The following is a 21386-nucleotide window of genomic DNA, read 5'->3' on the forward strand; positions in this document are numbered from 1 at the left end:
ATGATCTCACCATTCCCAAAAGGTCCCAAGTTCTTATATAAAGGAGATTTTCGCCTACCCATTTATCCCACCACTACTCACAATAACCAAACTTTGAATTCTCACTGACTGCCCACCAATAGGCAAATTAATAAAAAGAACACACACATGAGCACATGCATGCTTGCATTCATACACACATACACACACACCCTTGTTTTCTGTCCCATCTTTTCTTGAGAGGCATCTTTATCACTTCTGATAAGACAGAGCAGTTTATTAAAAAGCCAGCCTAGAGATCTCGCTTGAGGCAGCCAAACCTGCACCTTCTACCAACTTCATCTGTACTTATCTCTGTTCTTTATCTAAATACTGCCTCTACTTCTTAATCTCCTCCACACAAAATTTTCCGTGTTACTTATCTACCCCTGGACAGTAATCACCGGCAGTCGCTCAACACCACCCACTAAGATGCTTTGTGGGTCTTTGTGCTTTGTGTAGGATCTCTTCCTACTACTTTACTACAGACTCATGTTCAACTTTCCTTCCTAAATTCCCTGCAGGCCACCATAAATGCTGAGGCCTGTCCATAATAATATATGTGATGTTCAACTCCTCCCACACAGATTATATAGAATACTTGAAAAGTGACTCTGTGGCAGTTTTCTTCAGTCTCAAGTTAGCTATGTACTCAGTCTTATGAATGCTGTACAATCAGCCCTCACCTCCCACAACTACTGAACTCTATTCCTTCATGCAACTTTCTGCATTAGAGGCTCTCTAATACCCAGGACTTGCTCTTCTGGGCAGTTTCTAAGATGCTACATGTAACATCGCAAGTACTACTTGACCATAAGAAATACAATCTCAGTGTTATAGTTTCTGGCACAAAAAATACAATGGGAATATATCATAAATTCACTAAGAATCTTTGTTGGGACACCCATTTATCCTACTGTATCAACATCAAAAGCATACTTCAGTTCCAAGTATCTATACAAATATCATCTTGCCTATATTATCAATAACTCTAGGATTTGTGGTTATGAAGGAGGTATTCATTTTAAAGTATCAGTTTTGATTCTAAAAGACAATGAAGGTGAGATGTGGAGGGCTGGTTCCTGGTCGCATAGTTATGCCTAGGTTGCAGAAGATCTGTCACTCTCCCGTCCTTTTACTTTTTTGGACAATGTGGTTCTTTGGGAGATGTTGGTTTTTATCCTCTCAGTCAGTTGGGATCACATCAAACCACTAGAGAGATTCTAGTCACATCTATTCATCTAGGAAACACCTTGGCTCCCGTGCAAATTTTCCAGGCCCCATATTTGTCTGATCACCTCTATATTTCCAGTGAGTTAGGAGGAAGCAGCTTTGTTCATGATCTGAATTCTGGGTTGGTATCCCAAGTATAACCTCATCTTTCAAGATGAATGAGTCTTCTCTGACAACAGAATGACATTTTAAGTTGCCTAGCTGGGCAAGCCCAGCAACAAAGAGCCACAACCTCTGAGATACTAAATAGCATAAAATAAATTTCTTTTCATCGGAAACCTCACTAAAATACCTTGTACCCAGAACATACGTATCTGTAAGTATGTTCACCAAATGGAACTTTTGAAAGTATAAATGCCTTCAGAACATACTTTAGCTTCCCATGAGGTCTACCTAAACATAGAAATATATAATTGACAGTGTTTGTGTTACTAACTTGAAGCTCCTTGTTTAAAAAATATTCTCTTTGAACAGCCAGAAACAAAGGGATGGATATTTGAGGTTCATCTATAGAATACGAGACAGAAACATCATAACAATTAGAGTGAGGCTTTACCAAGGCCCATGGTACTTTAATAGTCAGAATGTCTACAGAATGGTTTAAAACATAGAGTGCATGGGATACATTGAAGGAAATTGGTCTTTGTCGTGTGGGTTGCTACAGAGTCCATCTGCTAGTGATGAGGTGGCCTGAGGGTTAATAAAGAAAGGGAGCCAAACATGCATCCATCTACCATCTTCAGCAAAGAGGCCTTGGCTCTCATCTTTGCTATGTATGAGTGGTTTTAGCTGGAGAAAATAAAACAGATGAGAAAACCACTGGGATATGTTAAAATAATTTTTACAAACTACTCTCTTTATAGAATACCACAGTTCATTTCTTCTGCTTGAGAGAAGCTAAGAGTAGCGGTCCTTAACCTTGGTTATGCATTGGAATCATCTGGGAGATTTTCAAATATACTTATGCTTAGGCTTGTCCCCCAGAGATTCTACATTATAATTTGTCTTGGGCTGTAGGATTGAAGTTCCTCGGAGCTCCCAGCTGATTCTCAAGCGCAGCCAAGGTTGAGAACACCAACCCAGGAAGGAAAGAAACGAAGTTTGAAGTCAAAGACATAGAGTGTATTTCTGGATCAACTCTGAACTCTTTTTAACTAGGCTAATTGCATTGCCTTGGAGTTTCCATTTTGTTTGTGAATTGGGGAAACTTCACTCCACCTCAGAGTTCCTGTGACTATTGTAAACCAGCTCCATGTGACTAAGCAGGGCTATCAAGAGTCAATGGTGGCCACCAGTGAGATCTGCACCCAAAGGCTATTCATAGAGCTAGTTCTTATTTATCCAAGGCATTATTTGGGATGCCAGCAATTCCATAAGGAAACCAAATAACTCTGGAAAGAAAACTGTTGCTTCCCTAGAGTAGTATGAAAGTATACTGTCTTCTGGAATTCATCACTTTGGCCAATACTGGAAGTGTTTTTACTATTTTCAACACCTGAAAACTAGGAAATTACACCATAAGTCTCAGTGGTCCTTATCAATGATCTAGCCAGCTCTCTGCCAGGTACTCTTTCTCTCAGCCTCTTTCCAAACCATTTTGAATCAATTAAGCTACTCTTTTGTATTCTCTCACCCAAAATCAGTGCCTAAGAGGTAACTTTTTATTTTTGTTTTCTTGGCATGTTGTATGTATGTATTATGTATGTATGTATTCTATTTTTATTTACTTATTATCTCAACCTTTCATCTTCTGTCTCCACTTTAGAAAAATAAGGGAATTACAATTTAGGATAACTTGCCCAGATGTGATGAGGTGTGACAGGTGGTGGCCAGCATCATAGCCCAGCAGCAGTGCATACAGGGCATCTCTGCCAGTGAATCAGAAAGTATCATCACTGGAGATAGGACTTTTTGCCACCCTTTAGACACATGCTATGATCATGGTTTTTACTCTGGGTCCAAAGTCTCTGCTTGTACAAACTCTCATGAGCCAATATAAAATGTGGTCTACTCTCTCTAAAAAAAAAAAATAGTCATAATTTTACACTTCTAGTCCTTGTAAACTAAAAGAAAATAAAAAGAAGATGAAGTTATTGTATGTATGATGGGCAAAGTCAGTCTTCTATATAAATACAATGTATTTTACACAAATGATGAGCATCAGATGTTTGCCTGGCATAAGGCTCTGTGTTCCTTGAGCATCTGCTCATTAACCTCGACAATACTATGAGGGAGAGTCTTTGATACATGATAACAAATGAAAGGCATTAACTGAGGATGTAGTCTGATCATTCTAGAAAAAATGTAGATGGAATATTCAATCACACAAAAGAACAAATGCATGCTCCAATATGAACCTTAAAAATTATACTAAGTGGCAGAAGACAGATATATGCACCAAATATCATGATTCCATTTCTAAGAATACTTATAATGAGTAAATACATAAAAAATAAAATAGATAAATTATTGGCAAAGGCAGAGTCACTGGGGAATAGGAAATACATGTGCATTTGTCACAGGGTCTAATTCAAGGAAGAATGGGAAAAAATTTGGAAGCGAATGGAAGTAGTGGATTCAGAACATTGTTAATGCACTAAAAGTGACAAAACTATACCTTTGAATGGTTAAACTGGTCTTATGCTAATATTGCCCAGAAAATAAATCCAAGAGGAAGCTTTCAAAATGAGTCTTAGCAATGTAGTGTGACTATAAATGTGGTCTGCTGTGTCTCACTCTCAGAGAACCAGCTGCAAAACAGTCCAGCTACCATCACATCAGATCCCCACACATTCATGCTTCATGGCAATGCTTTCCTTACTTCCCCTCCCTATTCATGGGCGTGGAGGGAGTTCCAGAGGAGGACCATTCCTGCCCAGAGCAGAATTCTTCTAGCTTAGAAAGTCTGCTTTAAATTTTAGAGTAGAAATCCGAATCCCTTTCTCCTCAATGCCACTCCCTTCACTATTTCATCGCAAATGGCAAACTTGCATTTTGCTATCATGCCTGCTTTTTTCAGTCACGTGTGTGTGTGTGACACACACACACACACACACACATCCCCCCAGTAAATCTCTGGCCCATCAAAGCCATCTTGATGCCTGCTTCTTAGGAAACTCAGACTAAAACCCAGATAAACAAATTGCCTAAAATGCAATAAGAAATGGCAAAACCAAAGTTTCTTTTCTATACAGCCAATTTTCTTCAGTTGAGCATAGTCACAAATTAACACTGTTTTATGCTAACTTCTGTATAAACAATGTTTCATGTCTTTTCCAGTAGGGTGAATATTGATCTTATTAAAGAATGATGATTTAGAGCAAAAATCACTTCCCTTTCTATAGTTTTGTTTTTCAAATGGAGAAGAGGTCACTCGCATGCAACTTGAGATGCACTGCTATCACAAGCTTATGGCTGACCTCGCTGATTCATTTCAGTTTTTCCTTATCCTGAAGCTCCAGATACTTGTTCAACTTGATTTGGTTTGGACGTCTTTGTGATGAGTCACTCTTTTGGGTGTATAAGTGTCTATTCTAGCTCATCACAGCCCAGTAAAATTAAATTATCACACATTCAGAACCGTTGTGCTCTGTGCAACTGTCAATTGGCCAAACTAGATCTGTAGCCCTTACTTCCCTGCAACCTCACTGCCACGATGAGCCTAAGTCAAGAGGTGAGAGATGGTCTACTTATTCTTCACTTTTACTTACGTCAGTCAGTATCATATACCCTGCCTCTTAAGTCTTCCTTCATCTCCTTTTTAACTGTGTGCAATTCAATCTGGCTCTATTTCTCACTCCTTTACAGCCCTATAACCTATCGCCCATTTTTAGAAATTCTCCATTTATCCCCAATTTCTCTGGAATACTGTTGAACTAACCATAGCTTTCATAAGTGATGGCTCCACACACTCTTTTACTACTGGAGCAAATGGTAAGTGTCCCCCCTTGTATATCTGGATGTCTCTGGATCATTTCCCACTCCCTGAGATTCCAGCTTCATATTTACCTCCATCATATTACACTACTGCTGTCACTATCATTTATAACCTGGCCCTTGGCTATCTTTCTTCATTTCTTTATGATGTTAATGCCTACAATATCAACCCAGTATTATTCCCATCACATAAGAATTGTGACTATGGCAATGCATTCAATAGTCCCATAAAGAGTTCTTTTGTCATTATGACCTCTTGGTCAAAGGTCTCTATACCCACCCTTTATGATGCTGCCCACCCAATCATCAGGACATTGTCATGGACACGGGTTCCATTTCAAGTATCCTTTCTTCTTTCCACATCTGCTGTCTGTAACTTATTCACACTTGAATCATGACTCAGACAACCAATCAACGCCCCCATGAATTAGTCAGCCTTCAATGTTGGCACTTTCTCTTCTCTTCTTGTTTCTGTATATACACTTCTTATATACCACAGTGCTTTGAAAAGAGGATCAAGCTGTTTCACCTTTCCTCCTCCATCTTGATCCCTTGGCACAGTGCCAACATTGAATAAATCCAGTTCTGCACATTCTCTGTGCTCAAACCAGGGTGATTGAAAGTAGCTGGAAGAAAAAAAAAAAAACATACACACATGCTTATGCATGTCACTTTGCAATCACTACCAGAGCTCTCAAGAGGCTCTTAAAGCTACTGACAAAGCCACCACAGTTCCCAATTCGGTTTTCCCTCCCATGATTCTAGGTGACAGTTTTATCTGCTCCCGTTAAACTTCTAGCACCTCATGCCTTATCCTTGTTGACTGGTTTCTCATCCTTTCTTGCTGTGAATTCCAGTTCCAAAGGCAGCAACATATACACTGTTATGTACTGAGTGTTGGAAAAGTGCATAAATGTATGAAGACAAGAAATGATTGTTGGTAATGCGCCATTAGATTGACAATTGGCTCTTTGGTGATCCATCCTAAGATGACTTGGAATCGTTCCTTTACTAGGATCTGTCTTTTCTTGGACTGAATTCATCTATATTTTCTCTGGCTATGTTTACTTCCATGAAACCTGGAACTTTGCTCTCCCAGATTCCTGAGAATTATGGTGCTTCTCTATCATATCTACTAAGATCTACTCATCTCCTTTTAATATGAATAAAGATCATAGCCCTTTCTTTTGTTCACAACTACAAGAATCAATAGGAAGTAATCTCTCTCTTCCTTTTTTAAATATATTTTATTAATTTATTCATATTACATCTCAATTGTTATCCCATCCCTTGTATCCTCCCATTCTTCCCTCCTTCCCATTTTCCCCTTACTCCCTTCCCCTATGACTGTGACTTAGGGGGACCGCCTCTCCCTGTATATGCTCATAGAGTATCAAGTCTCTTCTTGGTAGCCTTCCTTGCTCTGACAAGCCCATAATTTCCCAAAGTTCTGCATAACAAGAATTACTGAGGTATACCAGTATACCAGCTAGCCAGACAGACAGATACGCGAGAGGATAGACAGGAAATTCAAGTCTCTAGACTACCACACAACAATAAGCGACATTTAATATGGCACTCACTATGTCCAAGCATCATCCAATTGATTTTATATAAATTGTTTTATTCATCAAAAAGCCTGTTGCATAAACTTTAATTGGGACAGCTCTTGAAAAACATCTGCTTATCTCAGGTAGGATACCCAACTGAGTCCAAAGTAGAATGCTATCAATATCCAACTTACTGAACCAGTTAGTTTGTTGGGGGTTGGTAGAATGGGTAAAGCATTACTTACTGGATCTTTGTCAACAGGAGGTCTCACTCTGGTATAGATGATGATTTCTCCACAAGTGCATAACTCTTTTCACACAGTATATTCTCTGTTATCCCCCGGGAATATGAGACCACAAGACTATATGCATTGGAAATTATACATATGACAGGGAAGAGTAGTTGAGATATCAGATGAGGTTCTCATGACCCCACTCAACCACTTATTCTATTAGAGAGCATCTTCAGGCCCAATAATGAAGGGTTTGGGGAGGTTGCAAATAGTAGTCACAATGCTCTGATAACTCTGGTAGTCATGAGTAGTAGGCTCAAAGGATAACATTTTCCAACACAGCCACAGAGATTGTTGCTGTGATCACTCCAACCTTATAAATATATATAAGTAGATGCATTCCTGGTGAGATCTTGTTCAGCACCTTGGGGAAGAATTTCTATTACCTTTAGCCTCAAACAAATCAAGTGAATTCATGAATTACTAACTTTTGGGGGAGATAATTTAGAGTTTCTAACTCCTAAGGTCTACTCTAATCCTTTTAATTAAAACAAACAAACAAGCAATACTATTGCCCCATCAAATCACAGTAAAGGTAGGAGTGAATTTTACTTCTGTTGGTGGTAATATTGCTGGAGGTCATGATGATGGTTGTTGTAAAAACTGTGTTGAAATTGTGTGTGCTTGGCCAAACTCCATAGAATTCCCTGTGCTTCTACATATCACTTTGGAGTTCAAGAGAAGGCAAACACAACACATATCTTACAACTCTTCCCTGGTCCAACTGACAGACGTTTAACTGATCATCCAAATTTGCACCAAATTGGTTGTCGCAAGTGAGATCATAAAGGTCTGAATTTGAAAATGTGTACGTGTATGACTGAAATTTCTAATCTCAAGGGTTTTTCGTATCTCCACCCTCATACAATTGTAATATTTCTCTATTGGAAGAAAGGTCTCAGAAAAGTAGGAAGTGAAGTTAACTCCAAGGTTTCTAAATGGAGGATTTTCTGATACAAGAAGTAACAAGCATGACCTTCATGGCAATATTTTGAAACCCCTGGCTAGGGCATCTTGTGCCTTTGAAAGGAGCTCAGGGACTCATCTGAGAACGCAGGGGGACAAATCCAATGGCCCACTGAGCCATGGTCTATGATGACCACAGCTTTGGTGCTCCTTGTTAATGTCCATGAAGAAATTACCATGAGCAATTACCATAAGCAGTAAACTAAGATGGATGAGAATGTTTGGGCTAGAAAGCTTCTTGCCTCACATCTTGAATTCTGAAGCCTCAGCAGTGAATACACCTGCAAAGCAGGAGCAGCCTGTCTGCCAGTCTGCAGCTGCCACGAGAGCAGCATCTGTGAACCTGGAATTAACAGCCAAGGAGAATCCACAACAGGGCATGCATAATGACAGGGTGGTTATGGAGAAAATGAGATGAGGTCCCTACCCCACATCTGTTGTCCAAGTTCGGTAAACCCATACTCCATCCCACTGCAGGTACCTCCTGACTCTCACCTCTGCTTTCAGCCTTCCCGACTCATATCCAAACTCAACCTCACAGCTAAAGTCATATTTCTAAAATGCAAATCTGATCATGTCACTTTCCTGCTTAAAAAAAAACTGTTGCTCCCCACTGCCTACAGGCTAGAGTCCAAACTCATTAAAATGGAAGTCAGTGCCCTTGAAAAGCTGGCACTGACCCACCTTCTGGCCTCATTTCTCAATGTAATATTTCCAGACCCATCAGGCTCCTTCCTATCTCTCTGCGAGCCTTTGCATGGGCAGCCCTCCTGTCTAGAATTCCCTACAGTTAGCAGAATCCAAAAGTCTCACCTCGGAATGATTTCAAAAGTGGAACACCAGTATGGGCTCACATAGTGAAGAGTTGAGATGTTGATCGGACTGCTATTTGCATGAACCAATGCCCTGTTGGCATTCTTAAGAACCTGGTTATTTGCCACCTGCCTTGTTTGCATTCTTCTGCATCTATTTCAGTATTTGAGAGGCTCATCTCAGAGTAGCAGGATGAATGTTAGTAGAAACTACGGGCTAGAGAATAGTACGTGTACCTTGAGAAAAGTGGGAAATGCAGAAATCAGGTTAGTCTTATTTCTGTTTAAACAATTCTGATAGGACTTGTCACACCCAACTGAAGTGTATGGGTGTTTATGGGGAGTATCTCTACTGTGAAGGCAAGTAGTTTCTTCCCTGATGTATATCTGATGCTTAACAATCTTCTCATTAGCACTCTGACAACTTAAACGAACAGCACTCATATTAGCCAGTGGTGTGCAGCACATTTGGTGCACATTAACTATTTAAAACTAAAGATATCTATGTTCTATTTTTTTAAAGAAAATGTGACTCTGAGAGGTTAAACAGCTTTCATAAGGTAATGCAGTTGATATACTTCTCTGACTTATAAATTCACATGTCACGGAGATAAAAGCATATTGGAAAATATCCTAAGAGTCATCACACTGCCTGGCACTCATAGCCCTCTGTTACACATATCAAATACCTCTTTTGAAACTCTCAGTTGAAAGTCTGATGATATTATGGCTAAAAATCACCATCTCAAGGGGAAAGCTAGCTGGACCTATCCCTGAATTTCTCTACTCCCTGGGAAATTTGGGGGGAATCCTGGTCTCTCTATACCTCAGTTTCCCCAGCTATCAAAACAGGTATTATAGCAGCCCCTACATTGTAGAGATGTTCCGGTAGCTGAATAAAAATGTCCAAATGTTTGAAATATTCAAGCATCTCAACAGGGAACGCACAAACCTGAACATTAGAGCTCACGGTAGAAGGAAAGCCATGACTTCATAAACACTATAGCATGCAATCACCTACACTCACACTTGGAGATCACACACACACACACACACACACACACACACACACACACGGTGGTGGGGGACCTGGGTGGGAGGAGGAAGAAAAGAGAAAAAAAGATAAATTCCCCAATAAACAATGCTGAAAATGTATTGTTATTAATACATCATATTCTCAAGCTACTGCTTAATAGAAAATAAATAGTTGACTAAATATACTCACAGCCAAAGATAAGAAAGCTCCTCAGTGTACAGAAAACTTACCTCTTCCTCAAGTGTCCCCCATTGCCTTCTAGCTTTAAATACAGCACCATTTGAGTTACAGCACAACCAAGACCTGGTTAGAACAGATGATCTATCAGTGTTGTAGATGATCTATCAGTGTGTGTTACAGACAGGACACCATGATGGCAGATAGCAATGGTGCCATAGCAACATGAAAATTAAATGACAGTCTGGTAATCATGAGGCACTAGGGAATCTTCTTACCACTACTGATGAATCAAGATAAATTGCTACTATTTGGTGACTATATGACTGCGATGGCTGAGAAACAAAGGGAAATTGGGGCTCCTTCTCATTATTGGTCATCATCCACCCTGTCTCTCTCCCTGCTCTTGACTTCCCACCTGTGAAGCCGAGTGAGGCATAATCACCTTTCCCATTCCAAGAATCACATGAGCTTTGAGGAAAGGATGGGACCCACTGGGAAACAGGCAATGAAAATGCTGACGTTGGAGCGGCTACAGTACACATGGTGGCCAGCACATTACTTTTAGGGCCTTGGAGTCCACCCAGGTGTGCAAGGAAGGCAGTAAAGAAGCACACACAGAGAGTGGCAGCACACCTCTAGTATAAACATTTCCATGATTCTGTGTAATAACATTTGTAGGAAGGTAAAAATAGAGAAACCAACCAGGACTGATTTTAGAAAGCTAAGCAAGAAACAAGGGGAGACCAGACTGGGGCTGTAACAGTGGGGAGGATGAAAATGCATGAATATGAAACAGAGTTAGGAGTAAAATCAATAGAACATGGTGACTGACTTAATGTGGAATGGGTAAAGAAAGCAACTGAGCATAATTCTCACTTATATTTATCGAGCTGGGTGAAAATAGTGCTTCTTTAATATGAGAAAAGAAAGTGAAAAGTTGGAGATAAAAATATAATCATTCTATTGAGAAATCAGAACATGAAGTAGGAAAGACCCTTAACTGGTTATGTATTATCATATGAACATGTATTTTCATTGTCAGCCAGACATGTGCTTCTATGCAAATAATTATATGGTCTAGTGTGGGGGATAAGTATGTTAAATTAATACTTGTCGAGAGAAAATGTGATTAAAGTTCTTTTATTCATGCAGCCACATCACAGCAATTGTAGGCACAGTAGTGTAGGAAGGGTTTGTGCACTTGGGAAGCTGATGGTCTAGTGGGGACAAAGTACCTGATATAAAAAATGTGGACAAAAAATCAGATAATGACAAATATTCTTCATTATTGTGATAAGCAGATATAAAAGTAAAGAAAAGGGTTTACTTCTTAGGCATGATATAAAGAAATAGCGTCTCTAACCAGAGGCCAAAATATGAGGAAGAATCAAAATGCAATCAACCCTTACAGAGAGAGAGAAAGACAAACTGACAGAGACAGAGAGAGAGACACAGAGAGACAGACAGACAGACACAGAGTGAAACAGACACAGAGAGAGACAGACACAGAGACACACAGAGAGAGACAGAGACAGAGAGATGAGAGAGAGAGAGAGAGACAGAGATAGACACAGAGAGATGAGAGGGAGGGGGGGAGAGATCTAGCAACCAGGTGTGGAGAGGCCAATTTGGGCCATATGATAACCCCCTGTCACAGGAAACAGAGAAAAATAGAGAAGAGAGAGGTCTAGATAGAAGTAGTCAGAAAAAAAAGACCCATGGAAGGAAAGGATGTTTATCTTACTTGTTCTACCATAGGGACCATTGGGAAGAGTGCTGTAAATAGGAGAGACTCTCTGCAAAGAGAAAGTGATAGAGGGAAAAGAGAGAGGCAGAGCATCAGGATAGTCTACCTCAGGACAGGACAGAGAGCAACAAGTGTACTTGGAGGATGATACAAGGCAGGCCTCCTCTGAGGGAGACCGGGGACACAGGAGCGAGAAAAGGTGAGGTCTTAAACCTAGAAAGCACATCCATATTGATGTTTCATCTCATTTTGAAACTTATTTTCCCTTACAAATAAGTTCTTTTTTAAATTAATTTATTCTTGTTACATCTCAATGGTTATCCCATCCCTTGTATCCTCCCATTCTTCCCTCCCTCCCATTTTCCCCTTATTCTCATCCCCTATGACTGTTCCTGAGGGAAATTACCTCCCCCTGTATATGCTCATAGGGTATCAAGTCTCTTCTCGGTAACCTGCTGTCCTTCCTCTGAGTGCCACCAGGTCTCCCCCTCCAGGGGACATGGTCAAAGGTGAGGCACCAGAGTATGTGAGAAAGTAATATCTCACTCTCTACTCAAGTGTGGAGACTGTTCTGACCATTGGCTAGATCTGGGTAGGGGTTTAAAGTTTACCATCTGTATTGTCCTTGGCTGGTGCCTTAGTTTGAGTGAGACCCTTTGGCCCAAATCTGCCTATCATAATGTTCTACTTGTAGGTTTCTAGGACCCTCTGAATCCTTCTACTTTGCTATTCTCCCATGCTTCTCTCATCTAGAGTCCCAATAGGATGTCCTCCCCTCTGTCCCAGTTTCCTGGTAAGTGAAGGCTTTTGTGGGACCTTCCCCTTGGGCTAGTATGCAGATATAAGTGAGTATATACCATTTCTGCTTCTGAGTTAACTCACTCATTATAATCATTTCTAGCTCAATCCATTTATCCACAAATTTTGGGAATTCCTTGTTTTTAATAGCTGAATAGTATTCCGTAGTGTATATGTACCACAGTTTCTTTAGTTCTTATCAACAATGCTTTCATGTTGAGATCTGTGTAGTATGGAGGTATTGGGATGTCTAGGACTTTGAGACTGGAAGTCTTTGTCAAGAAAGGAAGTCAAAAGAAGCAGCAGTGAGGGCTTTGTGGGGAGATTAACATGGGGAAAAGCCACTGGGGCTGAAGAGAGCAGGTGCTGAGGGAGCAGAGACAGAAGGCTCTGCTAATTCCTTAATAAGAATTGGTAGGGACACAGAATAATTGAAAAATCACATTAATGAAACATAGTGCTCTTTTCCCTTTCTTTCTTTCTTTCTTTCTTTCTTTCTTTCTTTCTTTCTTTTTCTTTTCTTTTCTTTTTTAAAGACAGGGTTTATCTATGTAACCTTGGTTTACCTAGACTCACTTTGAAGACCATACGGGCCTCGAACTCACAGTGATCTACCTGCTTTCTGCCTCCCTGAGTGTTGGGATAACAGGCATGAGCCATCATGCCTGCCTGGCTCCTAGAGCTTCTCAAAAGTGGGGAAATCCTGGATTCAAAAGTATGAGGGGCCCTGAGGTGAAAACTGCCCAATGGAGAATGGAGGCTTTGTCCGCTTGTGAAGCAAATGCACACTACTTCTTCCCTTTCAAGGAGTGAGAAGTTCCTTGTCTCTTCAAGAGCTTCACCAGTGCATGGGAATGATGGCAAGAGAAGATGGCAGGGGCTCGGGAGGAGGTCATAGACAGTTTTAAAGCTAAGGGCAAACAAGTTGGTGCTTTAAATGAAAACTTGTGTAAGCAGATGTTCGCATGTATGCAGTGAGCTTGAGGATGCGCACATGTGTGCAGAACAGGTGCAAACATGCACATACAAACAAACACACACACACACACACACACACACACACACACACACACACACACACACACACACACCACTCTAAAGCTGACTCTAGTCATCAAGTGAAGAGTGGTTTGAACAAGAAGTGAGGGGAACTAGGGAGATCCCGAGCAAGGCTGTCAAAACCAGTGAAAGAGAGTAGAGAGCCAGAAGCAGGCCCATGGCATATATGAAAATTTGATGAGCGACTGAGTGGGTGTTGCAGATAGACAGAAAGGATGAGTGCTTCAATAAGTGTTGCTGGGATAATTTACTATTTCCTTATTTTTTTAAAAAAATGTGCATCCCGTGCTAAAAATTAAAGGGAAAGACAATATTTAAAAGTGAAAAAAATCATTTGGAAAATAATTTTCATCTTAAGGAAGTGGCTTTCAGTAATTCATAAAAATAAGTCATCAGTGTAGGAAAAGCATGATAAAATTGACTAGTAGACAATAAGTATTAGTTCGTCATCATATCCCTCAAAGAAAGGGAAATGACATTCACAAACCTGAGTAAGATACATACAGAGCCGTCTAGACTACAACTGCCCTCAGCACTGCCCTACAGTTTGCTCATTACATTGTGGCTTTTCTTTATAGACTTACCATATGGACTTATACAGATGTGCTTAGACATATATGTCCCTACATAATTATTATAGCTTGTTTGCTTTGGAAATATGAACAAATAGAGTCCCATGTTCTTTGGAGCTGTGAAAAGCTGTATTATGGGTTCCCATCAATTCACGTTGACTTAGCTACTTCATTTTCATGGTTGTATTCTGTTGAATAAATAGAGCACAATATGGTTGTCTGTTTCCTGTTGGTCGTCTTTAGAATTGCATCGGGCAGCTTTGTGCTGATAAACGATGGTCTTTTGCAGATTCTCATACATGCATCCTGCTACTCACAAGCAATATTTCTTTATAGGAATGGCTCAGTGGAGACCTGCTGATATGACTTGGAAATTTTACTAAATCCTCTCTGACTTAGGTGTTTCAATTTAGACAGGACAGTAAAACCTGCAATGCATACACACACACACACACACACACACACACACATTTTAACAGAGATGATTGATGAAAGTAGTTCTCAGCTGATATTGTATTATCAAGGTCATAGAAAATATGATCCAAGAAATGAGCAGGAAGATAACACAAAGTTTGTTTGGGCACACTCTCAATTAAGCCTGTCCTTTTCATTCTTGCTGAGGAGAAATATCCACCCTGATGCCCAAAACTATATCTTTTATTCCAAGCCTGAGGCAAGAGCAGTAGGAAGAAATCAAGGAAGGAGCTAAGAAAGAGAGAGAGAGAGAGATGGCTCACAAAATTACACTGCATTTTAACACAACATAAACCTCACTGAACATGTTCCCTGCCCATTAGCACCATACCCTGCCTTCCCCCTAAGTAGTCTGCCCAAGTCCCTAAATGCCTCTGGACCATGCATAAACTTCATTTCCCCTGCCTCTTCTCTTCACTTTTCACTGAACTCATCCACCCACATCATTTTCCCTCAGTGAAAGCCACCATGCTCATCCAGAATGATATTAAGCTCTCAGCTCGGTCTGTCACTGGGAAACATTTTCAGATATTCGCTATGAAGATTGCTGAGGAAAAACAAATTGTGTTTTCTCATACCTGCCAGAACCACTGCAAGTACACCAAATTTAATGAAAGATTGCCATCAGGTGTCTAAATGCTTAAGCTATTCAAAGGTCGGAGGCTGCCTTATCCTCTGTCACACTGGTAGCACATGTCACAGTCTCATACTGCAAATGAGAGACAGGAAATAGCACATAGTCACAAAGCTGCTTTCCTGGTATTCTGTTGTCCACATTATTCTGGTTTTTAAATATGAAATATGTATATAAGATATAAATTTATTAAAAATATTGTCCAATTCAAAGTATTTTCTTTGAGAAAATAAACTCTAATCGTTTTCACTATTCAATTTTTTACATTTACTTGTGTGTTTTCTGTATGTGTGTGTGTGTGTGTACATGTGTGTTTGTGTGTGTATGAGTATGTATATTCATCATTAATGCACTGTATGAGTTGAGTCTTTCCTTCCACCATGTGATTACACAGTGACCAAATTCAGGTCATGAGGCTGGACAGCAAGCACCTTTAGCCACTTAACCATTTTGCTGTTCCATTTGGTATAGTTTTTGAAATTTAATTATTTTGATATTATTATTATCACTATTATTATTATTATCATGAATGATATCATAACCAGAAAGGTATTAATTAACCATTGTGATTCTTTTTGATGGAAGATGAAATGACAGCCTCAAAAGCATACTTCAATGTCAAACCCAATAATTTACTTAATTATTCTCCATTGAGTATACACCTATTAAGCACGAGAAACTGTGCCAGACTCTAGGAGGAAGCCATAGATCCAAGCAAAATCTATTCACATTCTGAATATGAATCGTTTGTGGATGGTCTGAGTTAGAGCAAGAAGCTAACAATGGGGCATAATACATACATGGCAGCCTAAGCAAGCCTCCAAATTCTGAACCTAGAACTACTTTCAGCACAATTGGACTTGCAGAGGCAAGGTGGTAGTGCTATGAAAATGAGGCAACTCCTCCTAGAAGGATGTGTATGAGCCTTCAGGAGATGCCTGGGCAAAAATTCTTGTTTAGTGAGATTGGTGCAAGGAAGATTCCCGGTTGGGAAACAACATGCTATGTTTCCTGAGCACAAGTTAAGCCAGTAACTATTTACTAGACTATGGAAACCTCTGTTCACAGACTCCATACAGCAACCAACATGTTGGAAACACCCTAAGCGACTATAAGTGCCCAAAAGGATAAAGAAAATGGCACACCCTCACACACCTGCACACAAGAATATTTGTCAGCATCTAAAATACACACACAAAAAAAAGGCGAACATTTATCACATGATGCTAAACAAACATACAAAAAATTAAAACATGGTGCTTGTTGGCACTTAGCGATAGCTGAGTGCTCAGCCCTAAAGGGGGCATCTGTAACATCCACTCTACAGCCTAGGGAACTTACAGAACGAGAAAAGCTTTAGGATGCAGCAGATGAGGAAGAGTGCAATAAAATACCATCTTCTGGATAGGACACGGCTGTTACAATCATGAACTCTCTCCGTGGAAGAAAGGGGAGGGGAAGGGAGGGGAGGGAGAGGAGGGAGAAATAAAAGTAGAAGGAGACTGGACATGAATTGGGAACAGTAAGTGTGTCAGGAGAGTGAACAGGGGCTAAGACAACAGAGATGAATATGATCACAAGAAAGTTGCCAAAAATTACCAAAAAAAAATTTAAAGTAGTAAAAATAAATAAAAAAAAAGACCAATATCACGTGTATTATATGAAGATTCTAAAGTTTATTCTTCCTGATGTAAATATAACATGAAAGCAGAAAAGGAACCATTTTGAGGAAAAAAAAAAACCTAGTGTGGTATGAGAGACAGGAGGATAATGACAGGCAAACATGAAACAAATATGGCTTATAAAGCATGAAAACAGCATAATGAATCTTATGCTTTAATACACTCACTGAAAAATCATTTACAAAAAATGAACACAAATGGTGGTTTGTGGAAAGGAGATCATCAAAAGGTAACAACTTCTGAGTAATCCTGGAGACCTAATCTGCAACTTGGTGACGACGATCAATGTTTGTTACAGTGTGCTGTATGTGAGATATCTGCTGGAAGAGTTTGCCTTATACACTGCCTCAACACACATGCACTGTATAAGATGACAGAAATGTTAATGCACTTGACTATTGCAATCGTGTTGAAATGTTTTTACCATGCCAATGATTCGTTTGTCGACTGTATTTCAATAAGACAGAAAACAAAATGAAGAAAGCTCGTAGATGGGGACGCAGAGCAGTGAAGCAAATGCAGAAGAGCTGTACATGAAGAGTTGAACCTGATGAGAGAAGCGAGGTAGAATAGGGAAATAGAAGGATCCAGAGGTTCCTAGAAACCTACAAGAAGAACATTATGACATGCGGAACTTGGCCCAGGGGTCCTGCTCAAACTATGACGCCAGCCAAGGACAATACATGCAGTAAACTTCGAACCCCTACCCAGATCTAGCCAATGGACAGGACATTCTCCACAGTTGAATGGAGAGTCGGGACTAACTTTCACATGAACTCTGGTGCCCCATATTTGACCACATCCCCTGGATGGGGAGGCCTGGTGGCACTCAAAGGAAGGATAGCAGGCTACCAAGAAAAGGCTTGATACCCTATGAGCATATAGAGGGGTATCCCCCTCAGTCACAGTTATAGGGGAGGGGATTAGGGGAAAAGCAGGAGGGAGGGAGGAATAGGAGGATATAAGGGATGGGATAACAACTGAGATGTAATATGAATAAGTTAATAAAATATTTTTTTAAAAGTTGTACCTGAAAAGACACATGGACCAAGAAAGGAAAACCATCCCAAAACCAATCCACTGTCCTCAACCAAAGGAGAAATATTCTACTACTATCTCGTTGCTCTTCTTATTTCATCATTTTTCTATTCATGACCTCAGATTTACTATGGTTATATTTTCAATATTTTTCGAACCATCCCATGCTCTTCACTTAAGTCAGGGCACAGCATCTTTCACCGGCCCACGGATGGTGACCTGGACTCTGGATTTGAAATGCTTCTCCTCTCACAAGCATCCCATTTCCTTTAAGTTAGCTTGGTAAATATCTCAGCACACTTCAGATGTTTCCCATCACTCTCGCTGATGAGTACATAACTGAAGGGTTTGTACACTCTAGCCTTGATTCCAAGTTCAACCTCACTTCCTGCACATGATTTCTAGGGCTATCAAAACAAGAGCCGAAGCCTGGGTGACCTATGCAAGCCTTTCAGCTAAGCAGGACAAAAGTCCAACATCAAGATGTTGGCACTCCTGGTGGCTTTGGGGGGTCATGAGGCATAGATTTATTTCCAATAACTTCTCACAGTTTATAGGTGGCTGCCTCAGCCTAAGTCTCTTGCACAGCCTTTATAATGTGCGAGTTTGACTCCAGTTATACTAGAGAAGAATCCACTTACAATCTATTTTCAACTTGATTCCCTTTCAAAGGACTCTGTACTCTAATGGGTCAAGACACAGAGCTTATTACATTAATATATAAATCTTGAACCAGCCCATTAACCTGTCACACCTCCCTTCTCTCATCCAATTCTCACATTGTGTTCTAAGTCTACTTAAGGGTCAATTTCCAATGTCAGGTCTTTTCCTCATCTTTACACCTCTGTATGTGGGAGTCCCTTTGGTTCACACTCAGGTGAGTGAACTTTCATCAAAAATACCAATATGAAAAAATATGTAAGTTCCCCATATAACACTTGACCAATTTTTTTTCTTTCTCTTTTCTTTTTTCTTTTTTTAAGACAGGATTTCACTGTGTAGCCTTGGCTGTCCTAGACCTGATTGGAAGACCAGGATGGTCCCAAACTCACAGAGATCTGCCAGCCTCTTCCTCACCAAGCACTTGTACAACTTTTAAAAGCAGCTCCAGACTCTTGTGCTTTTGTGCAAGTTTATTACAAGTAGAAATGGCTATGATGCAGTAACTGGCTTGAGCTTGTCCATTTCCTGCATGGAGCGTGCTTACCTATTCCCCTCCTTGCACACAACAGACACTGCACATTTACTTGTCAGCCCATGCTGTGTGGTATTGCTTTTGGTGTTAGCTTGATGGTTTTCCTGTTAAAATTCTTTTTTGAAGACCTTTGACAATGACAAATGACATTATCCAAGTAATAATGAAGACAGTGTGATGGATCATGTTGTGAGACTGTAGCTTCTTCTATACAGGAGGTACTGGCCAGCTGTGTGATTGAAAGGATATAAAAAAGTATTATCCGTCAGATGGGTGGTTGGACCTCACAACTTTGGAACTATGTGCCACCTGTGGCATGTGATGATAGAATGTTCAGTTGGATTGAAACAACTGCCTAATTGCTATTCCTTCTTATTTTCACCACCTAAATAATACTTTGGAGCAAAGATTTTAAATGTGCATTTCAGTGAATATCAATCCATTGACTTAGCCCATCAATAAAGGCATCCCATGGTCAAATGCACTAAATGAGAGCTAAATTCCAAATGTCCCTTTTGAAAATGACAGTGAAGTCAACATACAAAAGGGGCTTAAGAATCTAGCAGAAAAGAAGCTTTTGAAAATATTTCCAACACTCTTTCTTGTTTCTTCTTTCAGAAAATGTACATATATGCACATGTAGATGTTTATATGTAATGTACATATTTATGAATATGTATACTCATATATTTATCAAAACATGCCATATATAAATAAAGATAGACAATTGACAACTTATATATCAATAACTGAATGAAACATAATAAATAATAGATGATAGATACATACATACTTATATGTATGAATGATATATGATACTACATTTAACTAAGCATTTTATTCTAAGAAATTTGTTTTCGATAATTCCTATTTTATAAAAATTAACTCAGTTACTTTTAATGAATCTAAGTGTCTTGTATTAAAAATGTCCATGTATATTTCTTTTTACTTCTATATTCTTCCATTTTCCCTCCATTCACAATTGCGGAGTGATATAAAATTCATTTTACCACAAAATTCCATGAGAGAGATGCAATAGCAACGAGAGTGCTGAATCTCTGATGATAGGGTAAAACTCGTGAGCATACAGGCTGTAATTTGGGAGAAGCTGTAAGTTACGTCACTGATTGACAAAGATCATTCAGGTGACTGTGATGATATTTTGTGTCATGTGGTTAGCTATAGCTCAATCAAACACTAATCTGGATGATCCTATCAAAGTATTTTGAAGATGGGATGAAAATCCATGATCAGTTGATTATAAGTGAGCAAATTTGTTTTAGATAATTTCATTGTTCCTGAATCAATCTATTGAAAGACCCCGAGAGCCCCTGAGGTTTCCCAGGTGATGGGGACACCCCACCTGTACAGGGCAGCTTCTAATCAAGTCTGCAAATGTTAGCTTACTCCTCCTGATGGCCTGCCCTGTGGGAGTCAGCAAAGTTGAGCCTCAGAAACTGAACTTGAATGAAATAATTAATCAATAGAGCCCTAACCACAACAATGGCACATTTAAATAGGCTTTTTAGTGTTTCTATACAGTTTTATAATAATCCGTCAGGCTATATTTTTGCTGGTAAGTGAAAAGAATTCTATTATCTCCTACCATTCCATACAATGAAAGAAAAATATAAAAGTACTGTAAACACAAGCCTTGGCCAATTATTAGGAAAATTACATGGAGCAGCATCTGTAAACAAAATAGTTTTAAGGGCAATAATACAGTGCCATTTTTATAGAAGCACAGAATTGTGTAACAGGAAAAGATTCCTTATGCATCTTATAAATATAATCCAACAATTTTGTAAATGAGGAGTCTGATTTTCTTGGGATAATTTTATCACGCTCTAAAATGTGAGTATATCATAAAGAAAAGTGCAGCATTCCAATGGGGCTGTGTAGGTAAAGAATAAGAAAGTATAATTTTCATGGAGTGTCTAGGTGATAGATGGAGCACTGGGTCATTTGCATTCCCAACAATACCTACTCTTCTCTCCTCAATAGGTCAAGTGATTATGACGAAGTGAGAAGATGCTATGGAAGAACAGAGGATGTACTTGTGTGGGAGTGTAGGGTGAATATAAATAAACATTACCTGTTCCACAGGAGAGAAATGAGGAAAATAACTCACAGTTGAGTTCTACTACATGCCGCCTCAGTGAT

The sequence above is a fragment of the Acomys minous genome (genome assembly GCF_964271855.1).
Source record: "Acomys minous genome assembly, chromosome: 10".
NCBI classification, from domain to species: domain Eukaryota; kingdom Metazoa; phylum Chordata; class Mammalia; order Rodentia; family Muridae; genus Acomys; species Acomys minous.